Source organism: Dasypus novemcinctus, chromosome 22, assembly GCF_030445035.2.
Source record: "Dasypus novemcinctus isolate mDasNov1 chromosome 22, mDasNov1.1.hap2, whole genome shotgun sequence".
In the NCBI taxonomy this organism is placed as follows: Eukaryota; Metazoa; Chordata; class Mammalia; order Cingulata; family Dasypodidae; genus Dasypus; species Dasypus novemcinctus.
The window spans coordinates 66,123,528-66,145,279 of NC_080694.1; the positions used below are offsets into that span (position 1 = coordinate 66,123,528).

Consider the following 21,752-nt stretch of genomic DNA (forward strand, 5'->3'; position numbering starts at 1 on the left):
ATAGACAAAAAGTGTAGGCTTAGGAACACCAGGCCTTGACTAGATGGAACACCGGGCCTTGACTAGATGGAACACCATCTGGTCAGCATGAAGAAATGTTTGCATGAGGAGGCATTTGAAATTTGTATGACCTGTACCTTTATTATTGTAAATGTTACACTTGTCCCTTATTATAGTAAATAACAAAGAGGTGCTTATTAGTTCCTAAATAACTTCATGTGGAAACTAGTGTTGAGACTCTCAGTTTCCTAAGCTGTCAGTCCCCTGGATGCATTTTTGTACTTCTCTTTTGTCTTTCATTCTGTCTTTTTATTTCTTCAATTTTGCATCACCTTTCCTTCATACAAACCTATTGCTGAGCTAGTCTTAGCAACTGGCACCCAATGTGGGGCATGAAGGGAAGAAGAATCACTTCAAGTGAAATTAAAGTTGTTGTCATGGCATAGAGCCCAAGTGGTTTAGAAGGCCTTCCAAGTCCTTGGTGAGTAAGGGCACTATTGGGTATTCTGGCAGAGTTATGATGGGAAATGGAGACAGTTAAACAAACTATCACCTGTATGTCTGTCTCCTCAAACAACTCCTCAAGTCAGGAGGAACCAAGCCAGTAAGTCTCATATTTTGGAACTTTTACAGATTATAGAAAAATATTGCTAATTGTTCCCAGCAGTAGGAAGTTTAGAATTAGAAGACTGGGAATGAGTAGGAACAGAGTTTTAAAAATTGCATGTATAAGGTGTTCCACTCCCTGTTACTATTTGGTCCACTTGGATGATTACTAAATGTTTTGGAACTTTTGCAAACAGAAGATGAGGAAGAGAAAAACAAAAATAAAGTGAGGAAGTTCCTCCCACTGGATTTTTTGATGATACTAAAGTTATTTTGCCTTCAGCTTCTTCATTAACTGACTTTTGAGAGTCCCTTCCCCCCACTGACACCTTCTCCCCCTCCTAGGTCCAGAGACACTCAGCCAAAGTTGTCAGCTCTACAACAAGGCATTTTACAGGCTAGAAGGAAGGGTGACTTGGAGGCACTCCAAGTGGCCTTTCTGGTCACCATACAAGCAAGAGTAGCTCCTGGAGTGAATCCTCAAAATCCAAAAGGAGTTTATGAATTCACTCATGAACCCTTCCCATTTAAAATTTTGAAAGAGTTAAAAGTAGCAGTGCAACAATATGGTCCAAATTCTCCTTTTACCTATGGTATAGTGCAGGGGCTTGCTGAAGGCTCTAGGCTGATCCCAGCAGACCTGTCTGCATTACCATGCATCACCCTAGGGTCTGGAAACTTTTTACAATTCAAAATCTAATGGATAGATCATGCAGAGACTCAGGCTGCTCATAATATAGCCCATAATATCCCCATTTCCTTGGATCAGTTAGTGGGGGGGAGGAATTGGATAGGTGTAGATCAGCAATTAACAATGAATGATCAAGCCATTGCACAGGTCCATCGCTATTGCTTAAGGGTCTGGGGAAAAAATTAGGTTAAAGGCCAGCATCTAGTGTCATTTCAAAAAAATATTACAGAGACCTAAAGAACCTTACCCTGACTTTATTGCTTGGTTACAAGAGGATATCCAAAAACAGGTCAATGACTTAGAAGCTGCTGATACAATTTACAGCTAATGGCTTATGAAAATACCAATCAGGATTGTCAGAAAGCTTTTGGGATTATGAAAGGTGAAGTGGATTTAACTGGATATATTAAATTGTGCCAGGATGTAGGGACAGAGGGTCACTGTGCTACAATGATGGCTCAGGCTATGGCAGGAATGAAAATCAATAAGAGGTTGTCTGGAAAATGTTTCAATTGTGGAAAAATTGGTCATATGAGAAAAGATTGTCAGAAAAATTCTGAGGGAAAAACAATGTTGCCCAGACAGAATAATTCTGCTCAGAAACCACTTGAGCCGTGCCCTCTTTTTGGTAAAGGAAACCATTGGGTAGACAATGTCAGTCTAATGATCATAAGAATGGCACTCCCTTGCTGGGATACTTCCAGTGGGGCCTGCTCTTAGCCCTGTTCCAAAAGGGGGTTTTCCCAATTCAGCAGAGCAATCCTGGCACTCCCCAATACTCTGCAGTGCCTTGACTTATCCCCCACCATGGCAGGAAGCACAGCATAGACAACCTATGACAGGACCTCTTATCTTGCTTCCAGGGGATACCCCCATCTGTGTAAAATTGGGAATAAGGGGACCTTTACCAATTGGCACATTTGGACTTCTCCTTGGGAGGAGTAGTCTCATCTCCCAGTGAGTTAGAGGGCATACAGGAGTTAATTGATTATGATTATCAAGGAGAGAATCAAGTTATTATGTCCACCTCAGTTCCTTGGAAAGCCGATATTGGATATCGCATAGCACAATTGTTGTTGTTCCCTTATGTTCCTGTAGGAGCTGGTGAGAGAGTCTGAAGGAAAAATGATTCAGAAGTACAGGAATAACAGGAGTATTCTTAACTGAAAAAATTTTAGAATCTCATCCTGTTTGTGAAGTAGCCATCTGGAACAAAAGGTTTAAAGGACTTATTGATACTGGAGCTGATATTTCTATCATTAGTTCTAACCATTGGCCCTCTGCTTGGTCATTACAAGATGCATCTATTTCTGTTGTGAGACTTGGCATTCCCAGAGGTTTAAAACAGAGTATGCAAATTTTTCATTGTCTGGGACCTGATGGGCAACATGCCACCCTGCAGCCATATGTTGCAGACTTACCTATTAATCTCTGGGGACATGATCTATTAGAACAATGGCAGGCTGAAATTTATATTCCCCAGGTTAGCTAATATAGTTAACAAAGTCAACAATTAATGAGGAAACAAGGGCATGTTCCAGGGTTAGGATTGGGTAAGCACCACCAGGGAATTGATAAACTAATAGATCCCACAGCTCATGGTAATTGTGAAGGATTTCATTATTCACCTTTTCCATAATGGATACTGCTCACTCTAGCCTCCTTAAATTGACTACATTCCATTCCTCTTAAATTGACTACAACCTCTCTGATTTGGGTTGGACAGTGACCATTAATCCTAGAAAAATTGGAGGCACTTCATAAATTAGTTAAGGAACAATTAGATAAGGGGCATATTGATGAATCTTTTAATCCTTGGAGCTCTCTGGTGTTTCCTATTAAGAAAAAACCAGGCAAATTGAGGTTTTTAATGGACCTCTGAGCAGTAAACACAGTCATTCAACCTATGTGTGCACTGCAGCCAGATTCGCTCACACCAGCTATTGTCCCTCATAGGTTGCCCCTTGTTGTTATTGATTTAAGAATTGTTTCTTTACAGTACCTTTGGCTCCTCAAGACTGAGAAATTCGCATTCTCAGTTCCTTCTTTCAATGACAAAGAATATATGAAATGGTTTCAGTGGAACCATCATATGTAAATATTTTGTAGCTAAAGCCTTAAATCCGGGCAGATTGGCTTTTCCTTCTTATTATATTATGCATTACATGGATGATATATTGCGTGCTGCTCCCTTTTCCCAGACTCTAGTTTTAGCATATCAGGCCTTAGAAAAGAGCTTAACTGCAGCATGATTAAAACTTGCCCCTGAGAAAATTCAAAAGGTTACTCCTATTTCTTATATTGGGACTATTGTTGACATAATTACAATTAAGCCTCAGAAGGTTCAGATTCATAGGGACTCTATTAAAACTTTGAATGATCTGCAGAAATTATTAGGAGCTATAAATTGCCTGAGGGCCAAAGTGGGCATTTCTACATATGAACTGTCTAAACTTTTTTCCCTATTATGAGGAGATCCTCAATTAAACAGTCCCTGGGTTCTAATTAGAGAAGCAGAACAAGAATTAAAACTCATGGAGAAAAATAAATTCTAAGTGCTCAAGTTGAGCCCTTTAATCTGGAACAGTCACTGCAATTGATTATCTTGCCTTCCTTACACTTCCCCATGGAAATTCTTATGCAACAAGATCATATTGTAGAATGGATCTTTTTACTATGAGTGTTGTTAAAGCTTTATCTCTGTATGTAGATTTTATGGCCCAAATTATACTCAAAGTCTGGGAACATACTCATGCCCTTCATGGACAGAACCATTCTCATATCATTCTTCCACTTTTGCGCAAGGAATTTGAGGCTTGCCAACAAAATCACTTAAAATGGCAAATAGCCTTTGCTGATTATATTGGACAGAGAGATAATTATTACACTAAAAATTGTATATTACATTCATTAAAAGCACTCAATGGATTTTACCTAGCATAACTAAATTTCAACCAATACTTGATGCCCCTACAATCTTTACTGATGAGTCTGGAAATTGTGCATCTGGGTGTACTGCATATAAAACTAAAAAACTCCTACTCTTGGATTTTTGGCTCAGAAAGCTGAGTTAGTAACAGTACTTAATGCTTTGCAAGATATACTAGAGTCTATAAACATCCTTTCAGACTCGGTGTATGTCATCCAGGTTACTCGATTGAAACAGCTCTTATCAAAATTAACGTAAATCAGTTTCTTTATAAACTTTTTCACAAATGTCAACAGATAATTGAAAATAGAAAAGGTCCATTTTTTATTACTTACATTTGATCGCATTCAAATTGACCTGGGACCATTAGTACAAGGGAATAATGCTGCTGATAAATTAGCCACTCCTGTTTTACAAGAAGCTATTCATTTTCACCATCTAATCCACATAAATGCAACTGGCCTCAAAGCTCATTTTCCTTTAACATGGACACGAGCTAGGGACATTGTTCAAACTTGTCCATCCTGTCAAATTCTTAATAATCCAAAACAACTGGAACCTGGAGTAAATCCCCATGATTTAACTGCTAACTCACTGTGGCAAATGGATGTAACACATATTTCTGCCTTTAAAAAATTATGTCATGTTCATGTCTCTGTAGATACTTGCTCAGGATTCATTTGGGCTACAGCTCAGATGGGTGAAACTGCTTGACACGTAAGACAGGATTTGTTAGCTAGCTTTGTTGTAATTGGACTCCCCCAGTCTCTAAAAACAGATAATGCTCCTGCTTATACCTGTGTCTCCCTTAAAAGATTTCTAGATTCTTGGAGTATTTAACATATTTCAGGACTTCTGTATAACCCCCAAGGGAAAGCTATTGTGAGGCAAGCAAATCAAACCCTTAAACTCATATTACAAAAACAAAAATGGGGAGACAAGGAAACACCACAGGTGCAGTTACATAAATCACTATTCACTCTTAATTTCCTTAGCTGTGGAACCACCACGGAAAGGACAGCAGCTGAAAGGCATTTCCAAAATAATTTAAAAACTCAAACCCAAACTCTGTTTGTAAAACCTTTAATTTGGTGGAACGATCCACTGACTAATGAGTGGTCAACAGGGAAGCTGTTAACTTGGGGATGAGGGTATGCTTGTGTTTCCCCAGGAGATGGAGAACATCCTGTGTGGATACCAGCTCATCGAATAAAACCATATCATGAATGCCAAAAGGCAACAAAAGTTCCTATGGAGCCCAGAACCTCCAGTCATGTTGATGTAGAGATTGATACTGGAAACTACACAGCTGGGTCCCACCCCAAAGACCAGAACAGCTTCACCCCCTACATGGGGGCAAATTAAATGTCTGAGCCAAGAAGACAAACAACAGTTGGAAAAGGAGAAATTGCCAGTTACTGCTCCTAATTTGCTGGTAGCTATGTTAGCCATAATAACAGCAACCTCCTCAGATGCACACAACAAACCCTCTGTGGTGTGAAGCTGCAAGAAATTACCAAATGTGTCATCACTGGTTTGCAAAAACAAAAAGGGGGAATTGTGGAAAAACAGCAAGAAACATGGTTTGAAGTTGAAATGTATCCATAATAGAGACAAAAAGTGTGTGCTTAGGAACACCAGGCCTTGACTAAATGGAACACCATCTGGTCAGCATGAAAAAATGTTTGTGTGAGGAGGCATTTGAGCTTTGTATGACCTGTACCTTCTTATCATAAATGTTACACCTGTCTCTTATTATAGTAAATAACAAACAGCTGCCTATTAGTTCCTAAATAAATATGATGTGGAAACTAGGGTTGAGGTTCTCAGTTTCAGAGGCTGTGAGTCCCCTGGTCCCATCTTTATTTCCTCTTTTGTGTCTTTCTTTCTGCCCTTTTATTTCTTCCATTGGCACAAAGCCTTCCCTTCATGCCAACCTATTGCTGAGCTGGTCTTAGCACACCTGTCACCCTATTCTTCCCTTTCCCTTCCCTCAGAACCTCTGATAACCACCACCCTTATAACAACGATGCAAGCTCTTCCATTACTAAAATAATAACAAGTCTACTTTAGCCCCGTATGCTTGATGACTCCTCAGTCTTGAGGATTTGGGGATTGTAATGCCCACTCTGTTTCTGATTGCAGGGACTTTAGATCCCATGGGGACAGATGGATGTATCAGTCTTGTTTGCAGTTGTAAATATTCTGTTTTCTGGGATGGGATTTGCCCATCATCATCCTTTTGTTTCTTGTCCTGAATGAACCCAATTAGCTGTAGAAGAGATGTTTCAGCTCTGCTGAGATTCAGAGTTCAACCGGCATATGAATAGTATGAGAATTTAAATGTAGTGTTAATTATAGGTACAAATAAGAGGGACAGAAGAGCCATGTATAGAGAAATTATAAATGAGTCTAACTGTTACATTGGGGAACATATATTCCAAAGTCCCACTGACAGGGTGCCAAATTCCTAAGGTTGTCTGCCCTGCCTATAGTGTCTAGATGCCTCTAGAGCCCATAGGAGCCCTGTTCTTTGAGGCACTATTTGCTGTGGCAGTCAATGAGATCCTGCTGAGATATGCATAAGCATAACCTCTGAAGTGACCTCCTGACTCACTTTGAAAACTCTTAGCCATAAAAACTCTTTTGTATTTAATATTCCCCCTTTTGGTCAAGGTCTTTTCCCAGATACATCCCTAGTCAGCAGTTGGTAATAATCCCTCAGTGCTAGGGAGGCTCATCCCTGGGAGTCATGTTCCACACTGAATGGAAGGTAGTGCATTTATATGTTGAGTTTGTCTTTGAGAAAGACCATATTTGAACAACAAGGAGGCTTTCAGGAGGTAACTCCTAGGCAATACATAATACTATGCTTAGTTTCAATTTCACAAGAACAATTTCCATATGTATAAGTGCCAATATTAATGGTCTGGTGTAATGGTCTGTCTTCCTTTGCTAAGCACTGCCCATGTACTCAGGGGATTCTTGCCACTCCATTAGAGAAGGTAGCAGGAATCCCCCAGATGGGAATGTAATACTCTTTGGTTATTGTGTGGGTCTCCACTCACTGAGACAATGTCCCATGACCATTTGAACATATTCATATACCCCTCCTCTCACATCCCCCCACTGCTGACACCCACAACAGTGATCCTCCTCTGACACAGTTGTGACCCTTCAGAAACAACTTCTGTGCTCTTGGAAAGTTGGTCCTAGAAGTGATGGGACTGTATCCCATCAGTGGGAATATGATGGACTGCTAAGCAGATGGAAGTGGGAAAATGGGCTCACAGTATAGAGAAAACTAGAGTTGGTTCTCTTCTGCACATCAGGTGAGTTAAAGACTTTGTGAGTGGTAAAATTATAAAACTAGTGAAAAACACACACCCACATGTGAATATATTTATGATCTCAGGGCGGTAAAAAAAAAAAAAAAAAACTTCTTTAAAAAGACCCTAAAACACGAACTATCAGGGAAAAATTTGGTAAAACTTAATCACCATTCAAAATTTTTGTCTCTTGAACAGCACCATAAAGTTAATGATAATTTCTAGTCTAAATGGTTTAATATCTAGAATACACAATGAATTCCTGCAAACCAACAAAAGAAAGACCATTCAAAGTCTTTATTTCTTTATTGATTATCTTTTGAGATGTTCTGTCCAAAGTTGATAGTGGTGTATTAAAGTCTCCCACTATAATTGTAGAGGCATCTATTCTTTCACTTAGTTTTTCCAGTGTTTGCCTCACATATTTGGAGGCACCCTTGTTAGGAGCATAAATATTTATGATTGTTTGTTCTTCTTGCTTGAAAGATTATCCCTTTCACTAATATGTAGTATCCATCTTTGTCTCTTACTATTGTTTTGTGTTTAAAGTCTATTTTGTCTGATATTAATATAGCTACTCCTGCCTTTTTTTTTTTTTTTTTTGGTTATTGTTTGCTTGTAAGATTGTTTTCCAGCCATTCACTTTCAACCTCCTTGAATCCCTGGGTCTAAGATGTGTTTCTTGTAGATGGCATATAGATGGGTCATATTTCCTTATCCACTCTTCCAATCTGAATCTTTTGACAGGTATGTTTAATCCATTGACATTCAGTGTTATTACTTTCAAGGAATTATTTATGTTAGCCATATTTACTTTGGACTTGTGTTTGTCATATTTTGTTTGTTTTTCTTTGCTTTTTGTCTTTTTTGTTGCTCTTAAACTCTCCTCCAACTCTACCTCTCCTGTTTTTTTCTTTCTTCCTGCAGAACACCCTTTAGTATTTCTTGAGGGGCAGTGTTCTTGTTGGTATACTCTTTTTTTTTTCCATCACCCCATTACTTTTTTTTTATTATTCATTTTTTAAAATATTACATTCAAAAAATATGAAGCCCCATTCATTTTTTATTTTATTTTATTTATTTTTTTATTATTCATTTTTAAAAAATATTACATTCAAAAAATATGAAGGGCATACTCTTTTAATTTCAGTTTATCTGTGAATATTTTGAACTCTCCAGTTTTGAATACTAGCTTAGCTGGGTAGAGTATTCTTGGTTGGAAGTTTTTTTTCTTTTAGTAACTTGACTATGTCATACCACTGCCTTCTTGCCTCCATGGCTTCAGATGAGAAATTAGCACTTAATTTTATGGAGCCTCCCTTGTATGTGATGGTTCTCTTCTCTCTTGCTGCTTTTAGAATTTCTCTTTGTCTTGAGCATTGGATAATTTGACAAATATATGTCTTGGGGTAGGCCTGTTGGGATTTATGGTGTTTGGGGTGTGTTGTGCTTCCTGGACATATACATCCATCTCTCTCAGTAGATTTGGGAAGTTTTCAGCCATTTTTATTTCATCCAACACCTCTTCTGTCCCCTTTCCCTTCTCTTCTCCTTCTGGGATGCCTATAATATGTATGTTTGTGCATTTTGCATTGTCATTCAGGTCCCTAAGTCCCAGCTGGATTTTTTTCTGCCTTTTTATGGATCAGTTCTACTATCTGTTTGATTTCAGATATACTGTCTTCCACATCACTAATTCTCTTCTCTGCCTCTTCTAATCTGTGGCTATTTGCTGAGGGTGTGTTTTTGATTTCTTGAACTGTGATATTCATCACCATCATATCTGTTTTGTGTATGTCTGCAATTTCCTCTCCAGGTGTTTTCTTCATATTGTTAATCTCTTCCTTTACTTCATTAAGTTGGTCTCTACTATATGTTTTGAGATCTTTAATTACTTGTCCAATGTTCTGCTCCTCTTCCTGGTTTTTAGTTTGTTCATTGGATTCAGCCATGTTTTCCTGATTATTGGTTTGGTTTGTATTTTTTTGTTGCTGTCTGGTCATCATTTTATCTTGATGGGTTTAATCAGTTCCTTAGCTTCTTTGTCTAGTCATGGGGATTAATTAGTTGTTGTTCATATGTAAGTGTTAATTCTTCTCTTTGCCACTTTGTTCTTCTTACTCTATTTTCTTGTTGCTAGCTAAGTTCACTTTGAAGGAAAATATTAGGGCCAGTGAAAGCAAAATGAGTAAGAAAAGAAAATGTATAAAGTAGTATTGGTAATAAATGTTAACAGAGCAACAATGTGAGATCTAGGAGAATGGATATTAGACTCATGTAAGTTGTGTAGAGTTATAGCAGTAAGTAGAGCACCTATAATGAGACAGTCAACTGAATATGGGGAGGAATATAGTATGAATTTAAAGGCCAGTGTTTTCATGAGAGAGGGAAAGAGAAAAGAAAGACAGTAATATCAAGAGTGGATAAAAGACAGAAAACAGAACAAAGGTATTAGAAATAAAAAGTCAGACAATTAGGGGGCCAAAGAAAGGGAGGTGGAGTGTAAGAGAAACAGTAGATGATGGAGGATAGAAAGATGTAGGCAAAAGGGGATAGTGTAGGTGGCCAAAATCAATACACACAGAAAAGAGGAAATGAAGGATGAGGAAACACAGCAAATGTGAAGCACTCCCTGCAGGACCTATTACATAAAGAAATTAAAATAAAAAAGAAGAAAAAGAGAGAAAAGAAAAAAAGAGAAGAGAAAAATGGGGCCAAAGAAAAGGGGGAGGGGCATAGCAAACAAGAAAAAGAAAAAGAGAAAAAAAAAACCTAAATAAATGAAAAAGGACCTTGGGGGATAAAACAGGAGAGAAGATCAGGAGACAGTGCAATTTTAGCAACCATGACCAAAAAAAAAAAAAAAAAAAAAAAAAGAACCAACATTTCAACCTAGGAATCCTCTTTGCATTTAAATAATATGCTTAGGATCTGACCTTCCCCCTTTCTCCCTTCCTCACTTCTCTCTCTCCCAGGGCAGCAGCAAAGCTGCCTGAGAGGTTCAGTAGGAGATTCAAATAGGTCCTTGTTGAACCAACTCAACACAGAAGGCTATGACTCTTTATTTCCAGTGTGAGAGCACCTACACCTCACCAGAAACCCCAAATATGCTATTGGAAGCTTGGATAGCACATCCTATAGTTCCTCCCCCTTAGGTGTGCTAGGGGAAGTCTAATTGATTTTCTGACTCCACCTTCTCCCAAAGTTTCCTATCCCAGGACGTTTAGGTAAATTGGGCTTTCTCAGCAGATTCACCTCTCCTTTCTTCCCAGACTCTCCCCAAGTCAGCTGGTACACTCCTCCAAGCTCAAGGAGAGAGAGAAAAATAAAAAAACCAAAACAACAAAAAATGCAGAGGGCTAGGGTAATCAAGACGGACCTCAGGGTGCAGTAGATTCGGGGATGGGAAGTCTGTGATATTGCAGACTCAAGGTGTGTGTCTCTGGAGCATGGGCTACCAGGGTTTAGGGGACACAGACCTGGGAACCACATATCCGGTTAACATGGGGCCTGGGAATACAGCAGCACAACACAGCCTTCAGGGATCCCCACTGCTGAGCACCAGCCTTAGCGGGAGGGGTTCCACCTACAACTTCTGACCTCCATGTCAGAAACTCAAAATTCCACCTCTTGCAAGAATCTCTTCCATCACTATCTCACCAAATCGACATCCAGATACCTCCCACCCTGCAAGGCCCTGAAACAGCCCACTCAGAGCTTGGGAACACCTCAGGACAGCAAAGCCTTCAGGAATCACTGCAGCTGCACCGCCAGCCCCAGGGGGAAGGGTCCTGCCCACAACCTCCAACCTCCATGCAAGAGACCCAAAATTCTACCTCTTGCAAGAATCTCCTCTGTCACTGTCCCACCAAATTGACGTCCAGACACCTTCTGCCCTGCAAACTCCCAAAACAGCCCAGTCCAACAGGACTCTGACCCTACTCAGCCGCTTCTTTGCAGGTGAGATTATGAGGTTCCTCAGACACCCCACTTGTGTATCTTCTTTTCTGAGGTGTCTGTTCATACTTCAGCCCAGTTTAAAAATTGGGTTGTTTTCTTATTTGTGGATTTTTTTTTCAAAGTTGTTAAAATCAATTTTATTGATACATATTAATAAAACAATCCTTCCAAAGTGTTCTATCAATGGTATTTGGCATAATCACAGAGTTGTGTTTTCATCACTTCAGTCAATATTAGGATGTTTTCATTACTTCAATAATAATAGTAAATGAAAAACAAAAAACCTCACCCTTCATAATCACCACACAATCTCTCTATCCTTTCTAAGCACGACACGGCATCTATTGGTTTCTTTGTTTTCTTTTTCTTCCCCTGCCCCAGACCCTGCTGTTTTGCTCTCTGTGTCCATTTGCTGTGTGATATTCTGTATCCATTTCTCTTTTTGTCTTCTCTTCTCCTTTTTCTCCTCTAGGATTCACCAGGACTTGATCCTGGGGACCTCTTGTGTGGAAAGAAGTTCCCTCTCACTTGTGCTACCTCAGTTCCTGGTCTGCTGTTTCTTGCCCTGACTCTCCCCTCTGCCATCACCTTTCTGCGTGGCTCACCTGCTTTACTGCATGGGCACACCTTTACCAGGAGGCCGCAGGGCCGAACCAGGTCCTCCCATATGGTAGACAGAAGCCCAATCACTTGAGCCAAATCTGCTTCCCTCAGTTTCCATCTAATTCATTTGTATGTACATTTTGTATAGATTGAATCAAACAAAAACAAAAATGACAATGAAGGAACCTAAACTTGGACCCAGGCTTTCTGGTGGCAAAAATGAAATTGCTTCAGTGTCTTGGCTGACAGCACTTGCTGTGTGGGTCCCTATGGGAATATCATGGTGCACTTGAGATGAGGTGCTAAGAATAATTTAAAGAACTTCTTAGAGGAAGAAGATGTGATTCAAGCAACTGAGCTCCTGCCTACCACAGGGGAGGACTGTTGAGTTTTAAGAGTTCTTTATGTATTCTGGGCAGAAATCATCTATCAGAAATGTGATATGAGCCAGTTATAAAATGTAAACTCTCAAGAGAAAATTAGAATTTTGGAAAACTGGTATCCATCACCCTCAGTTTGAAAGCTTTCCAATACACACACATTTTCTGGTGGAATCTGTGTTCATTTTAGAAGTATGACTTTTGGAAATATGTAAAGAATTGTGTCAACACTGGAAGTTCTAATAATGCAGTGGGCCAATGTGCTCCTTTAAAATCTTCATGCATTAGTACAAAATCCATTCAATGTACAAAGACAGACCTGAAGATTTCAATGTCTCAAGATGAAATATTCAACAATAAGATTTCAGACTGCAATTCACCTTTAGAAAGTACACTCTTATTCTTTTAGTGTAGCATGGAAGGTGAATGTCAATGCTCATCTGAAAAGGCTATTAAAAACACTCCTCTCAGGATTGCATCCAGCATCCATGTGGAATCTGAGCCTCCTCTTGACATAGAGGTGCAATGGACACAACCAATCCAATGTCCACATAGAAAAGGTGGCAATTGGATTGGGAAAAGTGGACATGGTGGCTGATGGGTATGGGGAAAGGCAGGAAGAGATGAGAGGTGGAGGCGTCTTTGGGACATGGAGCTGCCCTGGATGGAGCTTCAGGGGCAATCACTGGACATTGTAAATCCTCACAGGGCCCACTGGATGGAATGGGGGAGAGTATGGGCCATGATGTGGACCATTGACCATGAGGTGCAGAGGTGCCCAAAGATGTACTTACCAAATGCAATGGATGTGTCATGATGATGGGAATGAGTGTTGCTGGGGGGGGAAGAGGTGGGGTGGGGGTGGTGGGGTTGAATGGGACCTCATATATATATATTTTTTTAATGTAATATTATTACAAAGTCAATAAAAAATAAAAATAAAAATAAAAAAATTAAAAAAAAAGAAAATTCAAAAAAAAACACAAAAACCACTCCTCTCTTTCCAACACTTGTATCTGAGGCTGAATATTTGTTAAAATCCAAGTAACAGATTGAATGTGATACGAAAGTCCAGGGGTGCTGTATTGAGACTGTTGAGAAAGATTAGCCAAATTGTAAATTGATCCACTCTTTTATTACATTATTTTCTCATGGAAATAGTTATCAGCGTGCAATGAGTTTTGGTAGAAATAACAATTTATAGGAATCAGTATGTTAAATTCCGTTTTAATTTCTAGTATGGTCAGTACCAGTAGAGGTCACCCACATCTCTTCGGGGTCCTCACTCATTTGTGAGCTGTGAAGTCAGGACCAGGCCTCACCGACAGGGGTGCTGTATGCAGGGGAGGGGTCGGGCCTGTCCAGGACCCGGTCTCGGCTCCCAGAGTCCCGCCCCGAGGCTGGCGTGTGGGGCGGGGAGGCCGAGGGGAGAGTCCTCGGTCCCCGCAGTTTCATTTCTTCTCCCAACCCGAGTGAGGTCCTTCTGCCCCGACCCTCGTGACGCGGGCCCAGACTGCATCCCACTGCGGGCCGGGTTCTGGAGAAGCCAATCGCCGGCCCCGTGGCCCATCCAGAGCCCGCCCCGACCCGCCCGGACTCAGGTTCCGCCAGACCCGGGGTTCGGCCATGGCGCCGGGGACCCTCCTCCTGCTGTTCTCGGGGGCCCTGGCCCTGACACCGACCCGAGCGGATGAGTGCGAGGTCGGGGGGCGCTGCCCCGGAGGGGGCGAGGGGACCTCCCAGGGGGAGGGCAGGACTCCAGAAGCCGCGTCCCCCCACGTTGACCCCCACGCCGACCCCCGCCCCTTTCCTGTCTCCCCCAGGCTTCCACTCCCTCAGGTATTTTCACATTTCCACGTCCCGGCCCGAGCGCGGGGACCCCCACTACCTCGCCGTGGGCTACGCGGACGACACGCAGTTCGTGCGGCTCGACAGCGACGCGGAGAGTCCGAGGATGGAGCCGCGGGCGCCGAGGGTGCAGCGCGAGGGGCCCGAGTACTGGGAGCGGGAGACCAGGATCTGTAAGAACTACGAGCAGGCTTACCGTGAGAACCTGCGTATCCTCCGCGGCTACTACAACAAGTGCGAGGCTGGTGAGCCACGGAGTCCCGGGGTCCGTGCACGACCGGGATCCCCAGGACAGGCCGGGGTCGCCCCTAGTCTCGGGTCCCCAGTGCAACCCAAGACCGCGGGACCCGGGAATCCCCACCCGGGAAGGACTTTTCTTCTGTCCTTTTCAGTTTAGACCAGACGGGCCCCAGGAAGTCAGCGCAGGGGCGAGGCTGGCACCCAGGGCACGGGGTGGGCGGGCAGGCCACCTGAGGAGGTAAAACTGGGCGGGGCCGGTTGGTGGAACAAAGCGCGGGGCAGAGTCAACGGTGGTGACCAGCGGGTGGTGGGAGGGGCCTGTGGACGGGGCTGACCTCGGGGGCGGGGCCAGGGTCTCACACCATCCAGAGGTTCTATGGCTGCGACTGGGCCCCGACGGGCGCCTCCTCCGCGGGTACTTTCAACACGCCTACGACGGCGCCGACCACCTCGCCCTCAACAAGGACCTGCGCTCCTGGACGGCGGCGGACACGGCGGCGCAGATCACCCGGCGCAAGTGGGAGGAGGCCCGCTATGCAGAGCGCTACAGAACCTACGTGGAGGGCACCTGCGTGGAGTGGCTGCAGAGATACCTGGAGAGAGGGAAGGAGACGCTGCTGCACAAAGGTAGAGGGGGAGCAAGGCGCCCCCAACCCCAAATATATTGTCCATTCCTCATGGTCACATGAGCACCGCTAGAATGGCCAGGAGACAAATGGAAAGTTCCTGAAGTTTCTGACCTTCCCGCAGACCCCCCAAGGACCCACGTGACCCGCCACCCCATCTCTGACCGTCACGTCACCCTGAGGTGCTGGGCCCTGGGCTTCTACCCCGCGGAGATCACGCTGACCTGGCAGCGGGATGGGGATGATCAGACCCAGGACATGAAGTCTGTGGAGACCAGGCCTGAGGGGGACGGAACCTTCCAGCAGTGGGAGGCTGTGGAGGTGCCTGCTGGGGAGGAAGAGAGATACACGTGCCACGTGCAGCACGAGGGGCTGCCCGAGCCCCTCACCCTGAGATGGGGTAAGTGGGACAAGGTGGGGGCCTTTTCTAGGGAAGCAGGAGCCCTTCTGAGCTCCTCCAGGAGGGTCAGGGCTGAGCCTGGGTTCAGGGCCCCTGACCTCTCCCCCTTCTCAGAGCCGCCTTCCCAGACCCCCATCCTCATCGTGGGAATCTTGGCTGTCCTGGTCATCCTTGGAGTGTCCGTGGTGGCTGCAATTCTGATCTGGAAGAGGAGGAGGAAGAGCTCAGGTACGGAAGGGGCACATCTGAGGTTTCTTGTCCCATGGGATATTCCAGCCCAGGTAGCAGTGTGCCCTTGCCCTTCCTGGTACCATGAAGCCCCTCCTCACACACGTGCCCATCCAGTCTGGGCCTGTTACTACACTTACTTTATAAACCTGTGAGAGAAGTAGGACAATGTCCCCAGTGATGACTTGGAGGCCCATGTTCCCAGCAGTCAGAGGGAAGGGGCTGCTGAGGACAGACCTCCAGGAGGGCAGAAGGTCCAGCCCACACATCCCCCACCTCGTGTTTCCTGATCCTGCCCTGGGTCTGCAGTCATGGTTCTGGAAACTTCCCTGGATCCAGGACTCATTCTCAGGTCCTCATGCCCTGCTCTCACTAGTTGTTTTTCCACAGATGGAATAGGAAGGAGCTACACTCAGGCTGCTTGTCAGTGGAGGACAGAGGGGGAGGTGGTGTGGAAGGTCAAGGCTGACCTGAGGCTTTGGGGAGTGTAGACAGAGCCCACGGGGCAGCTTACCCCATCACTCCTTGACTCACATCTCCCTGTGGCTCTGACCAAACCCTGTGTTTGTTCCTCTCCAGCCAGCGACAGTGCCCAGGGCTCTGACGTGTCTCTCAAGGCTTCTAGAGGTGAGACCCTGGGGGGCCTGAAAGGGGAGAAGGGCTGGGCTGAGAGGACATGCCTGGGTCTTGGGGGTTCCTTGGATGTGGACATGAGGACTGTGGAGGGCGGGCCATGACATCAGCATTTACAGAGATGACCTGAACTTGTTCTTGATTGTTTTCTTCTGTAGCGTGAAAAAGCTGCCTCATGGGGGACAGAGAGATTCTAGAGCTGTTCACACCCCTCGTGTGACTTCAAGATTCCCTTCCTTTGGGTGTGAAGACTTTCCTTCCTCAGCTGGCATGTCTGTGTCTGCTTTCCTGTTGTGTATTGGAGGATGGGGAGGTAGCTCACCCCCTGCCCCCCACATCCCCCACACTGACCTGTGTTCCCTGCCCCGACCGGCCATCCTGCTAAGGAGAGCTGGGTGTGGAGTGTCCACAGCCCCATCTTACTTCATGGTGCCCTGAGCTGCCCCTTCCTACTTCCCTTGAAAATGAGAACCTGGTATGATTTTGCTTTTATAAATCCTTGCCATTAGGTGGGATTGAGGAATCAGTTGAGGGAGAGGAAGATTCTTAAACAAGAATAAGTAAAATGCTCCAAGATCCTTCCAGGACCCATGTGTCTGCTGTGCTGAGTGCTGCTGTGAGGAGCCGAGGGTGGACAGGCCTGTGTCCAGTTGGGGCTTCATCCATGTGAGCTTCACACTGAGGAGCATTGACAGTTTGGACTTTATTTAACTCCTGGTGGTTTGATCTTTCTCTGCTGCCTGCCCTCCCTCTCTGCCCTTACCCAGCTCCACTGACCCCAATGCTGGCTGCAGCCCAAGCCCATGGATGTGTAGAGCAGACCCTAGTGTCGACCCACAGGTGGGCAATGGATCTTAGCCTGGATTGCTCTTGTCTTGGAGGGAGTTGAAATTGTGCTGTGGTCACAGGGGGTGGAGGGGAGGGGAGGAGAGCAGCACTTCTGAGGACAGTCCTGGTGGCCTCAATGTCAAGTGAGTGGAGGTTGTGCCATTGCTGCCAGGAGACCACAGCTGTGTTAGGAAAGGCACTGGGGCGGGGGGGTCCTAACCGATGACTCCTGCACCTGTTGTTTGTGGGGGACTGTGCAGGACGCCCCTTTTCAGCTTCTGGGAAACATTTTTGAACTAAAAACAGCTCAAATCTCTGGCCTTGCTGCCAGGAAGGTGCTCTGCAACTCAGGTGGTCAGTGCACGTCTCACTGAGGCCGTGACCTTTGAGGACAGCTTGAAAGTCATGAAGGGCATGTCCCTGAGGATGTCTGGGAAGGTCTTCCCAGTCGGAACTGGGCACCATGTTGTGGTGGGCAGGGGCAGCCTGTGATTTTGGGGAGCGCAGGAGGCCAGAGTGGAGCTCAGTGATCCATGGACCACACTTGAGTGGCTGCACAGCTCTGGCACCACATCTGGAAGGCATGTAGACCAGGGAGCCCCAACTTCTCTGTGCACAGGAACCTCCTCACACCCCACAAGGATCCAGAAGTTCTGGTGGAGCATGAGGTTCTGTGTTCATAACAAGGGGGCGCTGAGCTGCTGGACTTCAGGTCCATCTTTAGAGCAAGAACCAGACAAGTGAGGCCATTTGTCTGTGCTCCAGCTGCCCTGGGGTGGTGGAATGTGCCTTCTGGGCTCTCACCCCATGTCCTGAAATGAAAGTCTGGGGAGAAGCCTGAGTGCTTCATCACAAGCTCAGCTGGATTGTGAAGCTTGTTCTGCCAGTGATGAGCATAGTACCCCATCCTTCCTAGAAAAGAAAAGGATTTATGAGAGTGATGCTGGGAAATGCAGGCGCTTTCTCTACAATGGGTTATAGCTAAGAGGAAAATTTATAAAGTGGTTCAAGATTCCCCATATATTAAAGCTCTGAATTCTTGCTATGTGTCTCTATTTCTTAATGGATTTCATGCTCACTTCTTGCGGCAAACAATGGATTTTAGATTTTCCTGCTTTCAACATAAGAGTTTGTACATGTGATCCTGGGGCTCATTTTACTTGGGGAAAGCCCCAGAACCAGGAACTTGAGGCCATACACCAAGGAACAGTATCTACCACCCACCCTAGGTGGGTCCCCTGTGGGAACCAAGGCCACTGTTGCTGGGCAAGGGGCTTGGCCACCCACTGGCCTGACATTGGACATGGGCCTATAGGTAAGACCCCACTGCTCCTGCCTGGATGACCCTGTGCCAGTCACAAGCCCATGCCCACAGGACCCTGCTGAGTCCCAGCATCACTGGATCATCACATCCTGAGCCAGAGTCTGCTGTGGTCATCTGACAGGGAGGCCAAGGCTCCTCTGTGTCCAGCTCAAGCATGTTGGGAAGGTGAGCGTCCCTCTTCATGGCAGGCAGTGGCTCTGCCTCTACCAAGGCTCCTAAGTGTGGAATTCCCTGGTGTGGGAAGAGGTCCGGGTGCTGCGGGATAGGCATGGAGGATGGAAAGTGAGGACAGGTGTTGATTCCTGGAGCCTGGACCAGCCTGGAACTTATCTGGTACATTGATGGCACTCGGGTTTGGTTGGATAAGTGGATGACTAATACATGACATCTTTTGACTCATTCCCTTATAGTTAGTTATGATTTCACCTTTGCTCTCTGTCAGTTTATACTCACAAGTAGAAGGCATTGCTGGGTGGATAAGTGATTTCTGAAAACATCTCTCCCTGTCTTTTTCTCTTACTAGGATTAAAAGCCCAGGTCTCTTAATACTTCAGAGGATCTTGTGAGCACTGGCATTTCATAGAACTTGTATATTTCCTTCTACATCAACATATTTCTGTGGAGAGGATACATAAACTTTATAGTTTCTATGTGACCCCATAGGAATCTAATACACCCTCCAGGTTTAGACACTGCACTACTCCAGGTTGGTCACAAGCAGCTGCTCAACAAACATTTTGGTAGACCCAGGGACACCATGTAAATGCTCCTCCTTTGCTAGCATGTCTCCAGTCTGGGACTCGATAAGGAAGAGGCTCCCTTGTTGCTCTCAGGCTCAGTTTCCATCTAGATCTCACTGTACCTGGTAAATGGCCCACAGAGCAGTGCTAGCCACTGACCATACTTAAAAGTGCTGGTGGAGATGGACCGTGTTCCAGCACCTACCATGGTGTCCAGTGCCAGGAAAGAGTTAATGGGTAGTTAAGGGGATTCCATTTTCAGTAATATGGTAGGCCCATTTTTAAGACTTTATCTTTCACTAAAGAGAACTAAAAATGATAGGTAAAGTATAAGAGCATTAGTTACTATTAAAGAAAAAGAGAATAATAATTTAAGCTAAATACCCACATGAAAGGGCATCTAGAAAGAAAAGGTGCTTTCATCCCTAGGACATCTGGCTAATCTGGAAATAGGATCTTTGGTTTCTCGGGCTCACGTGCTGAAGTAGACAGGAGCTGATACCAAACCTTGTTCTTATGGCACGTGATGTAGGAATCAGTTCACCATCTTGAAATCTAGGAATCCAAAGGCTCGTAGCCTCAGAGTAAGGGAGGAACAAAAGAAATCTGTCTCATCCCCCAAAGAAGAGTGTTCTGAGGAAATATGCCTTTTACCCCTGGGCAGGGGCTGAGTGGTGGGAAGGAGAAAGCAACTGTTTCTGAGGAATTGTAAGCACCAGCCAGCCCTCCTGTGGTTTGTTGTCCAAATGTGCCTCACCTGTGGAACAAAATAACTTCAAACCATAAATAACTTCAAGACTACATTGGTGGTAATTTGAAAATTGGAAAAAGGAAACAAAAGCCTCTGAGAATTCCATATTTAGCTTATGTGTCAAAGATTTTATCCAATTTCACAAGAAGTAGAGCTCATAGAAATATATAAATACAAATAGAAAAAAATCAGCATGATCAAGAATCAGAAAACATAGCTCATTAAGAAAGCCTCATAAAACTTCAATATTGGAATTATGAGATGTAGAATATAACATATCCCAAATTATTTTGCATACAGAAGAAAATGCTTTGTTTGAAAATTCCTGCAGTGTTGAGACCAGCTCAACAAAGGAGTGACTCGAACAGGAGGAGCGTCAGAATTTTAGAAAGACACACAAGAATTAGGAAAAGATGGAAACAGGGGACTCAAAGTCTCAAGGACTAAGAGCTTCAAACCAAGCTTCCGTATGGTATTTACTGAATAGCTCAGAGCAGAAGAATAGTTATGTTTGTATTCTTTTGGTAACATTTTGCCAGGGTAACCCCATCCCATGCCCTGCAAGGCTCAAATGTTCCTTTCTGCAAACAGTTGTGGGTTGTTCAAGACAGTGTTCCATCTTGAAAGGTGTGTACCCTCATTTGCATCATGAAATATTCTAACCTCTGGCCCATCCTGGAAATATTTTAACCTCCGGCCATTTCTCTACACTGAAGAGTATGGGAAACTTAAAATGACCTAGCTGCTTTGTGAAAGAAACAAATACACTTCTCAGAAGTTAAAAATATAACAAATTGAATTAGAAACTTGGTCTGAAATTGTGCTTTGGATCATGACGTAGAAACAGCAACGTGCCCTAAACAACTTCAAATTCAGATAAATATAAAAACAACCTTTTTCAGGCACTGGACAACAGATATAACAAGGATTTATGGTGTCTGTGATGAGGATAACAAAATAGGTGTGTTTTACAGCTATCCGAACAAGCAGCAGGAGGGAAATAATAATGATAAGACCAAAAATCAATAAGATAGAACAGAGAGAAAAAAATGAATCTAAAATGTTGTTTAATAGGAAAATACCAATACATTTTACAAATCGTGGTTAGACAAGATAAAAAAAGACATGACTTGTCAATACCAAGAATGAAAGAAACAATATCTGTACAGACTGCTTAGAAAGTACAAGGACAATGGAACATGCCAATAAGTTTTCCAAATTTGATGAAATGAAAAGTTTCCTTGAAAAACACAAATTACAAAAGAACAAATAGAAAATTTTGTTCATCCCTTTATCAATTGTAGAAATTGAACTAGCATTTGCAAACCTTCCGATAGAAAAAAGTCCATGTCCAGAAGGTCTCATTGCTGAATTGTATCAAACACATAATGAAGAAATAGTATTTACATATTAAAGGAGGAACAATTCCCAACACTGTATGAGTCCAGTGTTACCCTCATTCAAATCAGACAAAGACATCACAAGGAAAGAGAAGTACAGAACACTATCCTGTGGGCTTAAAAATCCACACAAAACGGACTTTGGCCCAGTGGTTAGGGCGTCTGTCTACCATATGGGAGGTCCACGGTTCAAACCCCGGGCCTCCTTGACCCGTGTGGAGCTGGCCATGCGCAGT

At 44.0% G+C, this 21,752-nt stretch overlaps 1 pseudogene; it reads left to right on the forward strand.

Annotated features, from left to right (window-relative positions):
- Nucleotides 1–14,124: 14,124 nt before the first annotated feature.
- LOC101415506 (patr class I histocompatibility antigen, B-1 alpha chain-like) overlaps nucleotides 14,125–21,752 on the forward strand; it is a 34,560-nt pseudogene continuing 26,932 nt past the window's right edge.